Source organism: Pyrus communis, chromosome 4 (genome assembly GCF_041283825.1).
Source record: "Pyrus communis isolate YQ-2024b chromosome 4, ASM4128382v1, whole genome shotgun sequence".
NCBI lineage: Eukaryota > Viridiplantae > Streptophyta > Magnoliopsida > Rosales > Rosaceae > Pyrus > Pyrus communis.
Window position 1 is genome coordinate 7,902,109 of NC_142568.1, and position 19,592 is coordinate 7,921,700.

General features: G+C 35.2%; 1 pseudogene; it reads right to left on the minus strand.

Annotated features, from left to right (window-relative positions):
* Positions 1 to 14,997: 14,997 nt before the first annotated feature.
* Positions 14,998 to 16,521, minus strand: LOC148697387 (uncharacterized; annotated as a pseudogene).
* Positions 16,522 to 19,592: the final 3,071 nt, after the last annotated feature.

The following is a 19,592-nucleotide window of genomic DNA, read 5'->3' on the forward strand; positions in this document are numbered from 1 at the left end:
TGTAGTCATTGATATGGCTTTTACACATCTCATTTTGGGCAACTACTGCCAGTTATTATTTGACGTAGTATGACAATGAAAAGATTAAATATTCATTTTTTTTTTAATATACAAAGATATTCTTACACTAAGGGGTGTAGGGATAAATTGGTATTGAACTCGCCATTTACGAGTTCCGAACATAAGACCTCTTAATACAAGTGAAGATGTATATCACCGCAGTACTAAGTAGCTAGACAACAGTAATCTTAAAGAATAAGAACACTAAAATTCACTAGAAGTATGAGAAACCACAAAGTTTAATATTGAATGATTGATAAAATAAATAAATCTAACACCAAAGCATCCCATCCAGTAAAAAAAACTACTTGCGCAACTAAACTTTAGGCAACGAAGCAATTTTGCCGCTCAAGTGACTTTTGCACAACAAAGTTAGGCTATTGTCGAGCAAAATCGTCATGGCAAAAAAAACAAAATTGAAAACTTAGGCGATGACGAACTTCGTCATGTAAGACACGAACTGGATATTTTTTTTCGCGCAATGTCTAGGAAAAAATTCGGTAAAATGAAGATTCGGCACCAATTTATTGTGTGACAAACTTTTTCTTGGGCAAGAGAGCCCTTCGTCGCGCAATGTGTAATGATCGGTGTGGTTGGTGAGACATTTTAGCGAAAAAGTGAATACATACGTTGCCCGACAAATACTCCGTTGCACACAAGTGTCACGTGATTCTTTAAAAACCCAAATCCACTCCCTTTTCCTCATTCATGTCTTCCTCATTTTCCCCCCAAACCCCTTGTTTTCTTCTCCCCCAAACTTCAAAACTTTCTATCCTCCAAACTCTAAAACTTCTCTCCCCCATATCCCGATTCTTGTTTCCTTAGTTACTTTCTTTGGCGACCATCTTCAATTTCCAAAGTAAGGTCTTGATATATCCAAATAAAGAACAAATTTATTTCGGTAACTAATTTTAATTTTTGAATTGTGTCTCATAAGTTGGGAGTTTTCGAATATATGAAAATTATAATATGTTGTAGATGTCTGATTTCGTTGTTGCTCCAACTAAACATGCATATGTGGGAGAAGAATCTCGGACATATAATACCCAATTTTGTATGAATTTTATGGTTGTGTTTTGCTGAAAATTTTATTGCATTATTATAGTAAAAGTTGATGAATGTACTTAGTTTGCTTTTGAAAATTTTTGTTTTTTCCATAGACAAACACAATAAAAAATAAAAAAAAGTGTCACGCTAGACTAGAGAACTGATGAATAGTGGACAGAGGTGCCTCAAGTATAACATGCAGCTTAAGGAAGTTGAGAAGGAGACGCAATATATGCTTGTGCATGACATTAGGGGAATTATTCCGGGACAAATGTCCTGGGAATTATTCCGGGACAAATGTCCTACAGAGCGGTCGTCCTGGAAAAAAGTGCTAGAGAAAATGAAGAAGTCTTTGCTGAAAGAGATATTAGTAAGTGTCAATTAGTCATTTAATAATTAATTTGATATGAAATATATTATAATTATTAATATTTTATGCATAACAAGTTGATTTTATTATTGATCAAACTGACTTTGAGCTGAAGAATTACGTCAATGACATATTAACGCACCCCAACCCTAATAACACAAGTTACGAGGTTGTGTTGTGCAGGCTGACACTAAATTGACCATATGAAGCCATCTGAAGATGATGTCACAAATAAACTTAATGGCAAAGCCATAGCAAGAAATTTATGATGTGTAAGAATTTGAACCAAAGATGTACATTAGTATAATATATCCAAAGCTGCAACAAAGTACTTATCATCCTCCCCACTTGGGGACACATTATTTCGGGTTTAACCCCGTTATTAATCACATCATATCAACGCAACTAGAAGTTTCACACAACAGTAAACACAACAGAATGCAGTACTACGCATAATCAAAAGTATGATCATGCAAATATTATTACAACTAAGATAGAACTGCAGTAAATGAGCCATCACCCAAAGTCTAGAGGATGAAAGCCTCACTGCCAAGCCCACTCATCCCCACTGATGTTCTCCTTAGTCTCGTTATGTCCTAAAGGGGTCGATAAAACAATCAAGTCAAGTCTAGAAATCATACATTCTGTCAATCAATCAAGCTAGCATCCACTAACATAAGTATAGCCAGTAGAAAGTATACTAGCATCAACTAGTTAATCTCAATACCGGTAATAATCATCAACCCAAGCGTCCACTAGGACAAATATAACATGTAAATAAATCTATGGCCAAAGATAGCTATACAAAATATCACATGATGACCATGCGGTAAAAATATATCACTGATGATCTAAAGATATTATCTAATATCATCACAAGTCTCGTCAGAGACTAACATATTAAGTGGACATAAGTGTGCATATATATCAATATTTTAAAAGGCTCGCCTCAGGGCGCACCTAGGTAGCCTTGGAGGCGGACTCCAACATTTTCGCCTTTGTTTTGTAGGTGTGGCCGAAATACTCGCCTAGGCTTCTTAGGGCGTGCCTGAGGCGCCGATTGAGTATCCATTTGTTGTCTTTTAAGTTGCAAAATCTGGAAACTTTTGAGTTGCAGGCCATGAAAAAGAGTGAAGGAGAAAAGAAGATGAAGACGACGACTAGGTTTATTAGGCTGAGTTGTGTTTTTAACCTTTTTTTTTCTTTTTAATGCTTAAACTGGCCCCACCTTTCTACATTTATTAATCAATTATCTTCATATTTTTTTTTAGTTTTTTTTTATTTTTTATTTTTTATTTTTTTTTGTAACTAACCCAACTTTAATGACATTTATTACCCCATTATCTCCTTTATCTTCACTTTTTATTTCTAATATTTATTTTCCTCATATACTAGATATATATTAGACAAGCATTTTTTGTTTTTGTTTTTATTATTTTCCTGAATATTCTCTTGATTGGCCGTAGAAAAAAAAATCTTGTTATTTGTATTATTTTTTTAATGTTATATTATACTTTTTTTAAAAAAAGTTGTTATCTTTATCCTTATTTTTCTTTTTTTTAAGACTACCAATCACACCCAAATATTACCTTGAACTCTCATATATATATATATATATATATATATATATATATATTCATTTATTTATTTATAACGTAAAAACGTTTTAGTTTTTTTAAGAAGTCCACTCACACGTAAGCTGAGCATCCCTCGCAAATAGACTCCTTGCTGAATCCTTCCGATTCCCAATCAATCCTGTGAATATCAATATAAGCTAAGATGATCTTAAAACATCAATTAAATGGAACATTGTCCAATTCACCCATTTAGGCTTCGAATTTGCACAAACTAGGGCACTACGTGATTCAGAACATTGAAAAACCTAGGGTTTGGTCTGGGGTCTGTCACGCGTCGTCGATGTGCCATCAGGATCTGTCATCGTTGCTGCTGTGATTCAACGAGTAGACGTCATACTCATCGTCATTGGTGCCACGCGCCTGTGTGGTGAGAATGAAATCAGGTTAACAGAATATACCTCTTTCATCATGAGATTCCGTTAAAGTTAATAGAATCTCAGCCTCTGCTGTTAGAACTAATGGTGCCTATCGCAAGTCACCATCGCTGATCGCCAAAGTCTTGCTGGAATCTGCAAATTTACGCCCAGAGTATGATTTAGGGTTTCTCGAGCTCGATTTCATCAGTTTCAAAGCTAAAACTTAGCCAATTCAGTCTTAAAAATTACCAAGAAGTCACCTAGGGTCCTTTTAGGATGGGAAGTGTTAAATCTACCTCGGATGCAATAGCTTAAGCTTGGTGCAACTCGTCGGATTCTGGAAATAGGAAGAAACAGCATGCATGCAGGTCAATCTCAATCATCATTAACCAAAAACCCACATGCAACAAGGTCGATTAATACCTTCGTTTGATTCGATAAGCGTCCGTGCACCTACAGAGTTCGTCCTTTTACACTCGCCAAAAATTGGGAAAAGAAGCATACACATGCATGCATAGGTTAGAGCTTGAATCAAAGTTCATCACTTCTTTTGATGTTTTTTTTTTTGTTGTTTTACAGCTAAGAAAAACACCGAGGGACCATGCCGACTGCTGAAGAAGGGACAATTCACCCAAGTGACAAACGATCGTATCACGATAGGATACGACGAGAGGCATCTAGCTGCACCTACGTCAGAGCAGCATAGTGCATTGGTCCACGATGTAGGACACATCGTTCGGACCAAGTGCCCTATGTTGTAGAAGTCATGGCGTGAAATTTTGGTGGAAACGAAGACCTAGGTCCACAACTATTTATCGATAAGTTCCTAAGTTAGTTTTATTGAATTTTATATAAAGTTCATATATTTATATTAAATCTTTTTTCCTTTTTAAAATTTTAATTCTAATATATTTTTTTATTATTTGAATTTAATACTCAGTAAATTGTACACAAACTACAATTTTGATGACATAAATAAGTCGATGGACAGCTACCTGGGTAGGTTGTTTTACGAGCTGTACAAGCAGTGGAAGAGTGAATTCCACAAACATTTTGAGTTGTTTGATGATTTAGAGGTCGCTCTAGATGAAGGTTGCCCGCTAGAGTTGGAGGATCGAGCGGACGAGTGGGCGGTCTTTGTGACCATTTTTAGGGGCCCACCTATGTGGTATGTATTTAAATATGTATTATTTAATTTTAATTTTTTTTCAAATTATTTCTACTTTGGGTTATGCGTTTGTTTCATTTTCTTTAAATATTACACTAATACATTTATTTTAGGTTAACAGAAGAAGGCGAAGGCGAACAAGGGCAACCGGGAGAAGAAAATTTTTCTCCACCATTATGGTTCGAGACCCTTCTCCTATAGGAAGGAGGTGCGACGACATGTAGTAAGTGTTTAATATTCCCACTTTCAATTTCTTACAAATATTCATTTTATTTTCCGCGCTAACATTGTCTTTATGTATTTTTTTTGTTTCAGGGGGGGTTCTAAATTCCCTGAGATAGACGTCTTTAAGGATGTTTATGTTTGCCCCGGGGATGAGCTTGCCGAGCAGCTGCATGTAAATATAACTTCATTTTAAATTACTATTTTACGCTTCCAAATATTACAAAATTTAATTTAATATTAATTTTTACTAATCCACTTCTTGTCTTATTGTCATAGGCGGCGATGGTGAAAAGGAGCCAGACCGTGCTTTTGGAGTCTACCTTCCAATTTCTCTCAAACACTCATGTCGAGTTTGTGGCTCCACCTAAAGATACGGGGTTTCAGATCTTGATTGAGAACTTGGATGAGACTTTTTGGAGGAGGCCGGGGAAGTATTGTCGGGGGGATGGGCAGGCTGGTTAGCATGCTGACCAGCCCGACCAGCATCTTCCCCAGCACACTGACTTGTCGCCCGACTCACAGCTGACTACCAGATTGACTTCCAACCCAACCCACAACCCGACTCGCAGACAACCCCACAAACGACCCCATTTAATGACCAAATAGATTATAGGTTTCTTCTTTCTTAGTTTCAAACTTTTTACTTGTACGTACATTTTTCTTTGATATATAAATGTTTTTTTTTTTCCTCCATTCATTATAGTTGCAATTTAGATAATAAAAAAAAATTATTATTATTATTTAAATAAATTATGTAAGCAGAACAAAAAAAAAAAAAAGTTGCGAACAAAAAAATAAATTAATTAAAAATTTACCTTTATCGACTAACTATTCGTCGTACAAAGTAATAACGACAATTTCTTGATTTGTTTTATGTTAAAATTAATAAAAAAAATTGACCTTTCGCAACGAACATTTTGTTGTGCAGAGTTTATTTCAACTTGTCCAATGTCACATGTTCGTCACGCAAACTTATTGGCCACGAATGTCAAGTGTCCCATTTACTGTATTGTGTCGAAATCATTTTGTTACGTAAACTTATGCCTGACATCGTTGGTTTGTTCCCTTAAGTTCTATGCAACAACGAACGTGTCGTTGTGCAGGTTCATTATGGCACAATGAAGGAATTGTTTTTGCCAATAAGATGTTCTCCAGATCCTCTTTGTGAGGATCTTGAGAATCTGCGAATCGTATCCATTCATCGTACATCGTGTGGTCAGTATTTGTCAGGTACTATTTGTTTTATTTTAAATAAATAAATTTAATATGATTTTTTACCGCACGATGTACGATGAACAGACACGATTGATGGATTTTCGGGATCCTCACAAAGAGGATATGGCGACAATCCAGATCTTGTTTTTGTCACAAAAAGTCTGTTTTTATGACCCTTACGCGACGAGTTTTCCTTCTTCGTGAAAAGTGTAAACTGTAGTAATGTATTAAAATCAAGTTAGCTTTATCATGGTACGTGGCAAGCCGCACATATTTCCTTGAATCGCATAGTCATACAATTTAGCACTGAGCATGCTAAAAAGTGTATAGTCACACACTATTTATTTGTGACCAATATACACTAGAATCCATGGGTAGGAAAAGCATGCGTCTTTATTTGATCTATGCATATTAGTGTTGACAACATGTACACATTGACTATTGGTTGCTTATGTTGACAAAGATTTAGACCAAACGGTGATCTCTGGTTTGATCAAACACCCCGCGCTGGCTAGTCACTCATTTGTACCCTTTGTGATTGAACACCCATTCGTCGGGCACTTATGAGCTTAGACACCCATAATCTTGGACACCCTTAAGCTTGAACCCCGAATCTTTGACCCAATTTGTGGACCCCACTCAAAGATCTTACATGTGGTCCCGACTCAAAGACTTTTCATTGCCTAAACCCCAATAACGGCATCAAATACTTGTTGCGAAAATTAGATTAACCGAAATTAACTCAATTAAGTTTCAAATTTTAAAGCTCGTAAGTGTATGAATCATAGTATAATATAGTAGGCAAGCGCATTACCGTTCCAACTAAGACTAATATAATTCCAATTATCTAACCTAATTAAATTGCACCTTAATTAAAATAGTACGATTGATGATTTGAGAAAGAATTTTAAAATTGTGATTGTAAACACAAAATAAATGAGCTTAAATAAGTGAGACAACAAGAAAGAAAACAAATTATAATTTGAATGCGAAGGACACCACAACCAATCCAATTCAATTCCAATAGTGGATATATTATTAATGAATAAATATCCAATTTGACGGTCTAGTTCCTCTAATTCATATATTATCCATGGCATCTAGATTACTATGTATACTCCTGTGTGCTAACAATCTATGACATCTAGATTACGAAACACATATGAATTCATTAATGATTTGAGAACTAACTAAGAGACCGCTTGAAACCTAGTGTATGACATCTACATCAAGGAATTCATGGACATGAAATTTGTGATAATTTGCAACAAATACACTCAATTCAAGCCAAAGTGATGACCAATCACGAAGATTAAAATTAAGCTTATAAGCACATCAAAATGATACTCAAAGTGAATGAAAATTAAAAAATAATTAAACTGAGAAATTAAGCAGTCATGGTTAGGCTACATCGTAGCTCTAGCGAAAAGAAATTAGTTCCGAAACATCAATAAAAATAACGCCGAATCCATAATGAAAATTGAGTTTAGAAAACCTTGAAAAACTCCTTTGCTTGCTGCTGCAACTTGGCTTGTTGTCCTGTTTCTTTTTTTTCCTCCGCTTGTTGACTTATTTCCCATTTTTCTTCTTCATTCTTCTTTTACTTCTTCAATAATGAGCAGGCCCAATTGACGAGAAAATCTTGTATAGGGCGGAGCTTACCACTAAACTTTGTTGAATGGCACTACCTCCAACTCAAAATTTATTTGTCATTTGTTAAACATTAAAATACTAAAATGCTCATCCTTTAATTTTGATCAGCTGTCTGTCTTCCTCTGCTGCAATTGTGTATGTGTTGGCTTGCTCGTGGAAGTAGAAGAGAAGGCAAAGCTTTCATTTCTCTTTGCTATGCAATAAAAGGATAAAGGCAGCCTTGCTGTTGAAGTGGCCACGTGCTTTGCACAACATTAAATAAAATGATGTATTATTTTGAAAAGAAAAGAAAAAAAAAATGTGATCTTAAATATACCAAAAGCACATATTATAAATTTATTTAGACAAAATATTGAGAATGAATTATACTTGAACCCTTTAATGCAATAATAACCAATGAGATCCAATATTATAATTTTTTCATCTCGATAATCTAGCTAGAAAACACAAAATCATGTAATTTCTTTCTTTAAAGTCCATTCCAAGATGTTACAAGAATATGTAGTTTTTGGGATAAAATAAGTAGTATAATTTGGGCTCATCAATAGACCTAATATGCGAACCAGACCAACGGACCCAACTCATGTCGGGAATCAACTCATATTGAGCACACACTCACGTTGAGTGCATACTCGAAACGAAGAATGCCACTAGCTGAGCCGCCTCGCAATGAGCACAACCTCTAGTCAAACAACCGCCTCGATGCGAACACGCCTTTAGTCGAGCAGCCTTGCAACATACACTGCCTCTTCCCGAGTATTGCTTCAAGTTGATCACCACCGAGTACCGATTCTAAATGACGACTATTTAGTTTGGCCCGCACATGGATTGCATTTGAAGTCTCCAGCCAAAAGACTCTTTTGATTGAAGACTTGGGGGACTCCTTCTTGTACCATATATTGGGTCTCACTACTTAACCCACAAAGTATGTAAGAGGGGAGGAAAACCCCTTTTTATTTTTTTTATTTTTGTATTTTTATAAAAGTGATCCTTCACCCTCACTTTAGGAGGATGGCAAACCCTATCTTCTCTAGCCATAAGCCTCTATGTGCATGTAACTCTCATTTTACAAAGTGAAACCGGATCTACACTAATGTGGATGTAACTCCAACTTGGTGTGACTCACGATATATCATTATGTTCTTGTGTGTGTATGATTTACAGTCAGATCTAAGTTGGTCCAAGATCGATCCGGTATTGTTTCTTAACAACTACTTTTGATTTATGCGCTTGCTAGTAGTTATTTTACTTAGGTTTTTAAAATTATCTTGTTTTTATTTTATTTTATTTTACTTAATCTAAAAAAAAATAAAATTACCAATATTGGTTGAGTGGTACCAAGTCGCCATATCTCACAAACTGTGAAAAGAACCTTATTCAAAGTAATAACGCACACTAATTTAAGTATTACTTTTATCCCGTTACCAAACAAAAAGCAGTACTTTAATCTAATTAAATAAAGTATTTAGAACCTTAAATTATTTTTGTTGCGCTCTACATTGCTTAACATGAAACTGAGATTACTAGGCAAACGGGAAGCTGAAAGCCAACAGATGGTAGGGTCTTGGATGATGATTGCTGATAGAGGCTCATCATTGTTTGGGTTCCCCACGTTTAGGCTACTAAGGATGGGCAACTCCTAAAAAAAGTGCTATTAACTTTTCAAAAAGGTCCCATAAGGAGCTTGCCCTACAAACTATATATTCTCCATCGATCCGTATCACCAACAGACTTACAGTGTCTTGGAGAGTTTCCTATTGGTAAACAGGTTAGCAGGCATATATAATCTAGCAAGCGACTGTATTTTTGTCTACGTGCACGATTGTTAACCTCTAATGTGTGTGACTCTTACGGGATCTACACTCAACAAGTATTCCTGTAAGAAATTACAGTACTTACCTTACTAAAATGTTTTTTTACCTTTAATTAGATTTTGATTTTGATTTTGCTTTTGTTTGCTTTAAGTACATTGCTAAAAATATATACGTAGTTACTTTATTTTAGCTAGGTGTATATTTGTTAGTACATTGTATGTATTAATATACCTATCGTATGAACATAAAACTAATCAACATGACCAAGATCAAAAGATTACCTTAATTAGTCAAAATTCATCAGAGGATAAAAATCTAATTGCTCCGAATATTTGAAATGTTTGGTCACTTGATATTGTTGTATATAATACGTTTTAATTAGAAGAAACTTTTGTTTAAATGTTTATTCAATATGTGTGGTCCATAATTAAATAAAAATAAGGCATTTTATAGGGCCAAAATTTATCGCACGACTTTGGCCATCAACTTTGAAACCCTATCAAGGATCATATCCTAGGGTTCAGATGACCACCTCAGTCCATCTCAACCTGTCTAAGGGCTCGAACAGGGCTTTCATTGAGGTGCGTCTACCACATAGACAACCATACTCAAGAATATCTCGCCTCCTTAAATTTTGATGTACGCATCATTTGACATGCTGACGCCAAATGCCATATACAGGTAAAGGTTGAACCTCCACAGGATACAACTAAGGGCCATATACTAGGAATTATAGTCACTGTCAGTGCCAAATGATCGATCTACTCATGCTTTAGCTTAGCGATGGGATTGAGGTTGCTCCTTCTACACTACCAATAAATAGAGCCAAATGCCTTCAAGTTGAGGACCTTCATCAATTTCAATCTCTACAAATATACAAAAACCTTGAGTGATTCTCCAATCAACCCAACTGCTTTTCAACACAAACCCCATTCTTTCACCAAAGCCCCTTAGCTATTCAGCTCGCCAGAATCTTGCTAAAGTTTTACTGCTTTCTTTACATTTCAAGTCATGTAGTTCGGCCTATTGGCCTAGATTTTACTTTTGTAAACGTTTGTAATCTTGACTTAATCATGAACTGATTACATTCTATTTTCTGCTTTTGTTTCTATTTCGCGGTCATTTTCTTTTTAGGCAAGCACATACACGAAATTACACTGAATTTTAAATCCTCGTTCACTTGAGGCATATAAAAGAACTTAACTGAATTAGTGTCTCAATCGGTGCACAATCATATGGTTAAGAAGTCACATTTACGCGCAACTTCCATGCACATTCGAACACAAACACTGTCTATCGGCAACCTTCAACAGTGGCATGCATATTCTCTCTTTCTCTCGAGCTATGTCGTGGTGCCCAGACCGAAAACAATACTTCAGGCAAATACATGTTGAACCCAGTCTAGACTCTATCCGAATTTTGACACCAACATAATAGTTTCAGATTACTAAGTAGTCTAGTAAATAAATGGTGAAAATTGTTTAAAAACTCGTACTACCAGATAAGCTGGACCACTAAAGATAAATCCTTTGTTTAATTGTCTTATGCACTTTTTCTGTCTTTTACTTTATTCTAGGAAGCTGGGCTAGCAAAGCCAGTAGAGTTTGGACCAAGTGTTTCTCAAGTCTCCGTGTGTACCTAAAAGTATTGAGTAAAGCTTGGACAATATGATTAAAGGTAGGCCATACGCACATTTTGGACCAAAATTTACTATTTTTATTTGATATTAGTCATGAAAAGAATTCATATCTACACGTCAAGAAAAACGACTGTCCACCATGTTTTAATTCAAAGCAGTTGAGTCGCGGGCTACAGGGATGGCAGACTATAGAGTGAGGATTTAGGGAAGAAGAAAAAAAAAAAAAAAATAATGAAAGTAATTTGAAAATTTTAAGTTTTAACGATAAAGACAAAATAAAGAGTAAAGTGAATAGTATCAGGTTTGACTTTTTAGTGTAAAAATATGATTTTTCGTTAAAGTAAACAGTATCACGGACTTTTCTTTAAAACTTCAACAAAAAAAAAAAAAAAAAAAAAGAATGTTCGTTACTGTTCCATAGCCAAATTAATAGATAATAGATAGCAGATAAATACACAATCACAACAAAAAGAAGGCTAATAGATAATAAATCTACAATGTAGATGTTTTTCTCTTGGTTTACAAATATATACTATGTACTCTACTTTCTCAAAAATACCAGCTGGGTGCATTTTGGTAAGAGGCATACTTCTTAATTAGCTGATATCATTATTAATTCAGGACATTTTACTAAGAAAACGTATATTTAGAATGGGTCTTTACCTACTTCTACTCAAACGAGTCAAAACACATCCTTATATGATTGTATTTTGTCGGACATAACCTAAATGTTGTAACCTTTTGTATATCTACACCATACATGTTCATTATCTATAATACTACTTTAAGATAATTCTCTTTGTTAGGGTCGGCACGACGCTAGGGGTTTGAGAGTCAGTGGTGGTGTTGTCTCGGAGCTTTTGCTTTAGGGTTTTCTGTCTCCATGCTCTTGTTTTCAGTTTCTCATAGTTCACCCCTCCAAAACTTCTTACATTCCACCTAAATCTAAACTCTAATCCCCCATTACATTCATTTTTATCTCTTCTTTTCACCACCCTCTTTATTTCTCAGCTTTGCCCTAGATGCTAGGGCAAAGATTCAAGGAAAACTTTGGACAGGATAATATCCGATTAGTGGGATCTGTGAAGCATTAAAAAGAGTTGGGATGGGATGTTTCAGTTGAATTCAGTTTTGGAAGTACATGCGCAATAACACGTGGCTGACAATGATTCATTTGGTGAAGATACACACAAATGATCTGTCACTGTCTCACAACTCTCTAGCCTGATGATTTGACAGCCTAAAATATTGGCACGTGCTTAAAAACAGATGAACTTTAAGCTTTTTGCTTCTTCGACAAATAGAGAGCACAACTCATACATTCACCGAACAGAGTTATCTTTTGCCTCTCGTGGATAATTTCACTAAAAACAAAAAAAAAAAACATAACACTTTGCTAGACAGAACAACTTCTTTTGCTAAAAGTAGCATTTGTCACCGAAAACTTAAACCGACGGAGGTTCGTCAGTAGAAATGGTCGGATAAACCTCGTCGTGCGGGGACTTACACGACAGATGAATTATTCCTTCAGGTAAACTAATGTTAACCCGACAAAAGTGGTTGTCTAGCGAGAGTCCGTTGACTCATATGATCTGACGAAAGTCGCCTTACCAAACGAAATCCACCTAGTCGGCTTGGACATAAATTAATAATATGGTGAGCTTCACCCGACGACTAAACTCTACTAGGTAAACATTTACGTGACGGCACCTCAGTGGGCCAAGTTTATTTAAATTAAAAAAAAAAATTAAACTATTAAATAATTTATTTAATTCTAAAATTTAAAAAACAATAATCATTACAAAAATTAAAAAAAATTAAAAAAAAATTAAAAAATTTTAAATTCTACAATTATAAAACAAAAGTATTACACAAATGGAAAATTGATATTTACAACCCCAAAAAATTGTTTGTACAACTATATTACAAAAACAAAATGTAAAATACTATGATGGGTGGTATTGTGACTGTTGGGACGGCTCTTGGGACGGCTCCTAGAATGGCTAGGGGAATGGCCACAAAAGCTGGTCAAGGGCTCGGGAATCCTAATGCCCAGAAGCTGACAAGGACATGATAAGGTAGTGAAGTACATGCGCACTAATTTCCTTTGACGCTCTAGCTCCATCTCCACCTGCTGAAATTTGGAATCAGTCTCGATCGATGTAGTAGAACTGGATGAAGAAGAAGACCCAACTTCCCAAACCTGACCTGTTCCTAGGCCACGAGCAACTTGAGATACACCTCTAGATCATGTATCAGCTACTTCATATGCACATCTAGATGTAGGTGGGAAACGTACTCTTCCTTCTTTTGCACTATAGAAGCCTAAAAAAAAAAATATTAATAAAAAAAAAAAAAAAACAAGGAAAACAAAGTAAGATTATCAATTATTATCTAAAACTTATTTATTGTAATGAAATTCAAAATTAAAAAAATATAAACAAATACTTACATAAATTTCGTTCACAACCTCATTGCCGTAATTGACGTGCATATCTTCCCCAAACCACCATCTCTAGGAAAGGCTACCTAGGCGCTCGCCGTTCCTTGACCTGGTAAGATAAGGGTTGAGAACATAGTTGTAATGGTACGGCTTTTTGTCTTGATTACCTTGATTTTCCGCCTATTATTTTTGTTGATTACAAAATATTAATTTAACTTAACTAAAAGAATATAATAATTAAATTAAAATTAAAATATGAATAAAATTTGATTACCCGATACTTTTTTCACTCTGAAAATGAGTGCAAAGCCACTCCTACTTGGCCACCTTCTCCACAAATTCCAAGGGTGGTTCTACAAAGCTGCCTCAGGCGTCGAAAAAGTGTCGTAAGAATCCTTGCACGACAAAAACATTGTTCGTCAAGTCAAGGTCATTTGTGCAACAAATATTCAATTCATTGTAAAGATACTATGCGTGGCATACAGTGTTCATCGCGCGTATATATTTAATTTTTAATAAATTAATTAAAAATATTGGTTAATTATTTTTTATTCAATTAAAAAACTAATATATTTAAGGGAGATATTTAATGAGTCCATATAAGGTAAATCAAATTAAGGAAATAAATACTTCAAGTAAAGATATAAACTGGATACAAATTAAGAAAATATTTGAAGCGTACATAAATTTTAAATAAAATATTATTACAACCCGATTACATACTAAGAAAATATTTTATTCGGCCATAATAGATAACTAAAACAACCACTGCGGTGGTGGTGTTTGTCCCTCTTGGTCGGCATGATGTTTCAACTTCGGTTAAACCATACCTAAAAATATTGTATTTTATTCCCAAGACTTGGGAAATGACTATTTTACCCTTGAGTGGGTGTCTTAATTAATTTATCGAGCCTCGACTCGAGAATTATATCCTCATACTTTCTAAGTTTCATGACTTTATTTTTGTTACGTTAGTTTAACGTCTAAATTCGAATCGAGACCTTAAAACTACAAATATTAATAAAAAAAAAAAAACGAAATTCAAAATTTACCCTAAAACCTAATCTAATCCGTGCCCTAATCCTAACCTAATCCCTAAATCACAATGCCTTAATTTGGATAACGTAATCCCCTAACCCTAATCCCGTAGCTAATTACCCTAAACCCTACTAATTTAAAACGAAATTAAAGACCCCTAGCTTAGAAAATGTATACCTCGATAATGGTGTGGATGACGGTGGGGCTTTGTGGAGCCACGTGAAGGATGACAACGTTGGGGGCAGCACGGTGGTACTGTAGGGACGAAGCCAGAGATTTGTGTGAATGGGGGCATCCTCAAATAACAAAGTCATAATTAAAAAGCTCAAGAATTTACTAAACACAATACTTATATATTAATCCAGAAAGTTTTTTCATACAACAGTCCCTTACAATATCCCTAGATGCGTTTTCATGTTCTGAAAACGTTGCATGACAACATCATTACCAATACTATCAAATATCTCTCTCTTTATAAAAATAACCATGTTATAATTCATCCATTGATCTCCCATCCAATTTCTCAACCGATTCTTCACAATTTTAATGGCCGAAAATGCTCTTTCAACAGTTGCAGTAGCAACTGGAAGAGTTAATGCTAATGTTACAAGCAAGTAAACTAACAAATATACCTTCTGTTTTTTGCATTGAACCATTTGTTTTGCAAGATCTCCAATCTCTTTTAAACCTGAAAACTCAATGCTAGACTGCATATCCACAATGTTAGTCTCAAGTTGAATCTTAAGTATCACCAGTTCATTCATAGAGAAGTCTTTAGGATACAACTTGGCAAGACGCAATAGCTTTTGGCTATCAAAAGCAGAAAAGGAGTCGGCTGGACATGAACATGCCAAACAAGGAAGTAACTCAGTGTTGGTCTCATTTAAACAATTATTTAGTTCTTGAAGCTGCCAATCCAAAACAACATAAAATATCCCAACGCAATAATGATGCATATTTTGTGACTGCTTGTGCTTTTCGTTGCCCTCACCTTCGAGAAAGAAACATATCATCCATATTAGGCGCATCAATATTATGTTTAAGACAAAATTCTGAGACTTTACTAAGTAAAGAATCCCAACCATTTTTCCTCATTATCTCCAACCCTTGCTTACCAATTCCAACCAACTTCATGGCATTTACAATATCCTGATCCTTCCTTTGCAATGCTTGTGACAATTCATTGGTTATTCCTAGTATATCTTTCATCAAGTGTAGATTAAACACAAAATCAAATGATTGCATGGAATCCAATAAATTATTCGCTTCACATCTTTGTTGAGAGCTTACTCCATCATCTACTATTACTTCAAGTACATTAAGTATGGATGAAAACATAGTCATTATACTTACTAAAGTAGCAAAGTGTGAACCCCAACGTGTTTCTTCAAGGTAGTTTCTTGATTTTTGCCTTTCCTACTTGTAAACTCACCACTGTTTAGTGCTTCAATAACTGCAATAGATTGCTTCTCTCGAAGAAGATCACAACGCTTCAATGAAGCTCCAACAACATTTACCAAAATAGCAACCATACTAAAAAGAGACTTAATTTGGATGTTCTTCTTTGACACAACTACAAGAGCTAATTGAAGTTGATGTGCAAAGCAATGAATATAATAGACACAACCATTTTCTTTCATAATAAGAGCTTTAAGACCATTGAACTCATCTTGCATATTGCTAGCCCCATTGTAACCTTACCCACGCAACCTAGACATGCTCAATTTATGCCTAGAAAATACCTCATCAATGATTTCCTTGAGTGAGAAAGTAGCGGTACTAATAACATGCTCAATGCCAATAAAACGCTCAACAACATGCCCATTCTTGTCAACATAATGCAATACAATAGCCATTTGTTCCTTTGTTGATACGTCGTGAGATTCATCAATCAAAATAGAGAACAACGAAGTGTCAATGTCTTTAATAATAGCTTTGATGGTCTCAGTTGCACAAGCATTTACAATGTCTTTTTGAATATCTGGTGATGTCAATTTGTGATTCTCCGAAGCATTTTTCAAAGTAACGGCTTTCACATCCTCATTGTGGTCGGCAAGAAACTGTAGAAGCTCAAGAAAGTTTCCATGGTTGCTTGAATGTTCAGATTCATCATTACCACGAAATGCAAACCCTTGTTTCAAAAGAAATCGACAAAAATCAATTGATGCATTCAACCGAGCTCTATATTGAATTCGACCTTCATCATGAGTTTTAGAGAAACAAGATTGGATATGTTGTTTTTGACTCCTTAAAGCTTCAAAATTACTCCATGCTTGACTGTGTCCACTATTGACGCCTCCAATATGAGTTAGAAGTCTTTCTTTCTTCTTCCAGTTACAAAATCCTTCGCCAACAAAGAAATCACCACCTGCTTGTTCTCTAATGTTTGGTTTAAAAAGGTAGCAAAACAGACAAAAGGCAGCATCTTTTTCTACACTATATTCCAACCAAGTAGGAAAATCATCAAACTAAGCAGGGTTGAATTGTCTTTGTGTGTCTCCATATTTCTTGTAACGAAAATTATGGGTTTTAGGTTGTTGAGGACCAGCTAGCACATACGTTTTTCGTACTTGATCTCGAATATTAGGATTGTAATCCAAAATTCGAATTCGCTTACCAGGATCTGATGGAAGATTTGATAAAATAAATTTTGTACTATCTTGTCCCCGAGTATCATTATTTTTCTCAATAACTGGGGATGGCGACATTGATATTTTTTTTGAAAAACCTCTCCATGGTGTTTTAGTCTGCAAAGTCAATCATATTGATACCAATAATATATAAGGTTCATACGTAATTTGTAGAATTTATAGAATAAAAATCTCAATAAAATTCTTAGACTCTTGATCCTAGAGTATACTATACTAATATGCCTAATAACTAATCCATATCCACCAAGGCAACAATTCAATTAACCAAGATGGCAATACCAATAAGCATACAAATTATTCAACAAATAAACATTTAATTCAACTAATCATATGAATAAATGTATACCCATATTCATAGAATTCGTAATTTCATAATTTCATTCATCAATAATCATAGAATTCATATCAATAATCAATAACCAATAGCCAATAACCAATAACCATATTAGTGCATTACCATATGATTCTATATTTCTATACCAATTAAACAAAAATTCGTCTTAAACAATTAATTAGGGTTAGGGATTATAGATTTAGGAATTAAAAAATTTACCTGAATATATATATGTCGGTTAGAGAGTGGTTGGTTGCTAGCATGGCTGGGAACAACACCTTTGCTCCTGTTCCGTTCTTTTTCAAGTTGTTGGGAATTTGGACGAAGAGCAGCACCATGCTGCTCTTTGATTGGTAAAGGGAAATAAAAAGGAAATGAAGAGATGGAATGGGGGTGGACCGTGGGGACAAGCGGTCCCCTACTATAACATACTTTTTTTTTTTTTCAAACATATACGAAATGACGCTGTTTCGTTTATTTATTTTTTTTTTTTACTAGGACCAAAACGACGTCGTTTTGGCCTGGATTTAAAATAAAAAAGATAAGACCTAGCTTTGCTTCTGCAGAACCAGAAAAATCTCAGTGGGGGCTCTGCTACTGCAAACCATATCAATTTGAGCAGCATGCCGGCATCAGAAAAATCTCAGTGGGGCCATCCGCCCCTAGGCCCATGGTAGCTTCGCCCTTGTGGTACTGGGTTTGAGGGAGAGGGAGGATATGAATGGTTGAGACAAGGATAGTGGGTGCAAGAGGGAGAGTGGGTGAAGGAGGGGGAGTGGTTGCGACGGAAAGAAGAAAGTGAAGCTTCGCTAGAGAGATAAGAAAGTGAGGAGAGAGGATAAAGGTTTTCAGAACTAATTAAGACGAACACTCTTGCACAATGAAGAGTTTGTCGCGCAGTTGTCGCTTAAATATACATGTATCGAAACAAATTTGTCATGTAAATTTTTCTAAATTTTGTTGGCAATTTAAATTTTCTTGAAGATTAAACAGTGCGCCAAATATTGGGGATTACATGATGAATCATTGATATTCATTGCGTAAATACAAATTACAAGACAAATATCTAGTGTTCGTTGTGCAAAATTCTGAATTAAATAAAAAATTTTGAATTATGTGTAACATTTAAAAAAAAAAAAAATTGGGCGATGCATTGGACATATTTGTTGGGCAAATAGTCTTTGCGCGATGAAAGACAAGTAATTCATCGCGCAATTATCTGAATTTTTTATATTTGAATTTGTTAACAATTCAAGTAAATATAAATGTTAAATAAATTATATGGAAAATACATTCTTTGCATAATGTAAATATATGCTGATGAGGAAATGAAAATAATAACCTATTATATAATTTACAAAGCAATTCAAAGTTAAATTACATTAATCTTAATCCTCCTCCGAACTAAAATAACTTTCACTATCATCGTTGTCATCATCTTCAATGTCCCATTCCTCCTCGTCGAAAAGTACGTCAACGTCGTAATTCACGGCCTCTGGTGGACTGTATCGGGGAAGATCACTGAGGTCAATTAAAATTGACTCAATTGATATTTCAATTCTAGCAACTCCTGGTATTTGAAATGGTTCTTAGACAAGATTATTATCCCGTACTGTTTCCTCACCAATTTCTATAAAAGATTCAAGATGTTGGTCCGCGACATTGATGTCATCCTCATCAATGGTAGGATCTCGGTTCGGTATAACATGCACATTCCTATGCTCAATCCTTTGAACAACTTTCCAACCCCTTCCTACCTTAGCGTCCTCTACATAAAAAACTTATTTTGCTATACTTGCCAAAATGTAGGGATCCTCATCGTACCAAATTGTGGTAGTGTTGACATATAGTGAGCCATGATCCCTTGTAACACTTCCCTGCCTATGTGGATTTGTATCAAACCATCGGCATTTAAAAAGGATCACTTGGTAGTGGTCTTTGT